This window comes from Nicotiana attenuata, unplaced genomic scaffold, assembly GCF_001879085.1.
Source record: "Nicotiana attenuata strain UT unplaced genomic scaffold, NIATTr2, whole genome shotgun sequence".
Lineage (NCBI taxonomy): Eukaryota > Viridiplantae > Streptophyta > Magnoliopsida > Solanales > Solanaceae > Nicotiana > Nicotiana attenuata.
This window is the reverse complement of record NW_017675886.1, coordinates 25,377-27,955: the sequence shown is the minus strand read 5'-3', so window position 1 is coordinate 27,955 and position 2,579 is coordinate 25,377.

Below are 2,579 nucleotides of genomic sequence, written 5' to 3'. Positions count from 1 at the left end.
ACAGGTGGTTCCACAGCGAGCGGTATCAGTCAGTGATAGCGGTATTCTCTTCACAGTGGACTTGGTGAGCCCCACTCCATCCCGGGATCATGTCATGTATCTTTTGTTCATTTTCTCATCACATTTTGAGGTATAGCCGGAGCCTTGTTGCCGGCATCTCCCTATTTCTCTTCTATTGTATTTAGAGGCTCCGTAGACTATTTGTGGGTGATGGTTGACGTTGGGGGTCGAGACTAGAATGTTGGTATTTGATAAGCACGCTTTTCATTAAACTTGTAAACTTGTAATATTTTGAATAACTATGAATGAAGTCATTAACGGAAATGAATTATGATGATTTGGTTAGCTTTGGGGGATGATTTGTGACTTAGGAGTGCGATCGGAATTGATTTTGGAGGTTTGGTGTATAATTAGGCTTGAATTGGCAAAGTTAGTATTTTGGCGAATTCCGTTGGTAGGTGAGATTTTGATCCGGGGGTCGGAATGAGATTCCGAGAGTTGCTGTAGCTTTGTTAGGTGATTTTGGATGTGTGTGCAAAATTTCAGGTCATTCAGAGGTGTTTTGGTTGGGTTTCTGATCGAATGCGTGTTTCGGAAGTTTTAGAAGAACTTAGGCTTGAATTCGATGAGAAATGATGGTTTTAGTGTTGTTTGAGGTGTTTTAATGATCGGAGCAAGTTTGAATAAGGTATTGGATAATGTATGTATTCTTAGTTGAGGTCTCGAGGGCCTCGGGGTGATTTCGGATGGCTAACGGGAAGTTTTGAACTTAAAGAGATTGCAGAATTTTGCTGCTTCTAGTATTTTCGCTTCTGCGAAATGGGACCGCAGAAGCGGTACCGCAGAAGCGATTCAAGAACCGTAGAAGCGACATTGGTCGCAGGTGCGAAGATGCCAACCGCATCTGCGGAGTCGCAGATGCGACAAAAGGACCGCACATGCGGAATTTTGGACAATAAGTGAGATTCCGCAGAAGCGGAAAATGACCGCAGATGCGGTAGTCGCAGAAGCGACAAAGGACCGCAGAAGCGGAAACAACTGATCAGAAGTGGGTTTTAATCCCTTCGCGAAATTTTACAGAAAACATATTTTTAACTTCGGACTTGGGGTGTTCTTGAGCGATTTTGAAGAGGAAATTCAAGGACTTCGATCAGGTAAGAATTCTTGGACTTAGAACACAATTTTATCATGCAAATACATGAAATTACACTGAAAACTCAAGGATTTAAGGTCAAAAATTGTGGTTTAGGGCTTGAAACCTAAGAGAACAAAAATGGGAATTTGAGGGGTCATTTGGACTCCGATTTTGGTGTTCTTTATATGTATAGGCTTGCGGCGAGAGGAGAATCCGGTGATGTGAATTTTATAATTTTTCGAGAAGTGGGGCCCGGGGCTCGGGTTTTGCCAACTTCGTGATTTTCGATGTTTTTTGAGTCTTTTCGATTGGGTTATATTCCCTTAGCATATTGTGACGTATTCGTTGTGGTTTTGGTCAGATTCGACGCGCAAAGAGGCGAATTCGAAAGGCAAGGGCATAGCAAGCTAGGACTTTGGCCGGCTTGAGGTTAGTAATAAATGTAAATGCTGTGTTGAGGGTTTGAAACCCCGAATTTGCACATCGTAGTGCTATGTGAGATGACTTGCACGCCGGATAACGGGCGTGGGGTAGAGCACCGCCAGGGACTGTGAGTTGGTCCGTTCCGCTTAATAAAATTGGTACCTATTTGATTGTAGATTTGTAATATCCTTATAAAAATGGATCAATTGTCATAATTGGGCTTCGTGCCAACTCCTTGAATCCTTCAGGGATTATTTTAATGGTTTCTTACCATATTTATAAATATTAAACTCAGTCCTGCTATTTAATACTGTGTTTGAAATCTCAGCCTTTTTCTTAAATTAGAAATTAAGTTAATATTTTTAAATGAAGTTTGGGTTGAATATTTTTATACTATTGTGTGATTTTTGGACTGAGTATGGGATCGGGCTGCACGCCGCAGCAGTATTATAATGATATTGATATGAGGCCAAGGGCCTGTTTGATGCCACGAGATGGCTTATTATTGCGCTTGGGCCGTAAGGGGCCCCTCCCGGAGTCTGCACACCCCCAGTGAGCGCCGTCGACGTTAAATAAATGGAGCGGGCTGCACGACCGCAGCGGGGTACTGGAGGTACCGGTTTATGTGTTGCATTGCATATTTAATTGTTATTTATTTCTCATCTGTTGTGACTTTATTATAACTGTTTTTAATGTTTACTGTATTATGATTGGTCCACGAAATTTTAACTATAGTTTTACTTTGTGTTTATTTAGGATTTCTTATCCTCAGACTTTATTTATATTTATTACTTTCTGGGTTGGAAGTACTCACAATACTCCCTGCACCTTGCGTGCAGATTCAGGTACACCACAGGGTGAGTGAGGACTCGTGTTAGCTGAGCAGCATTATCCGGGAGTATCAAGGTAGCTGCATGGCGTTCGCAGCCTTGATCTCTCCCATCTATCCTTATTATTTTATTCGTAAATTTTCCTAGTCGGACTTGTATAGGTGAGTAATCTGTTTTAGTAGGCTCATGTT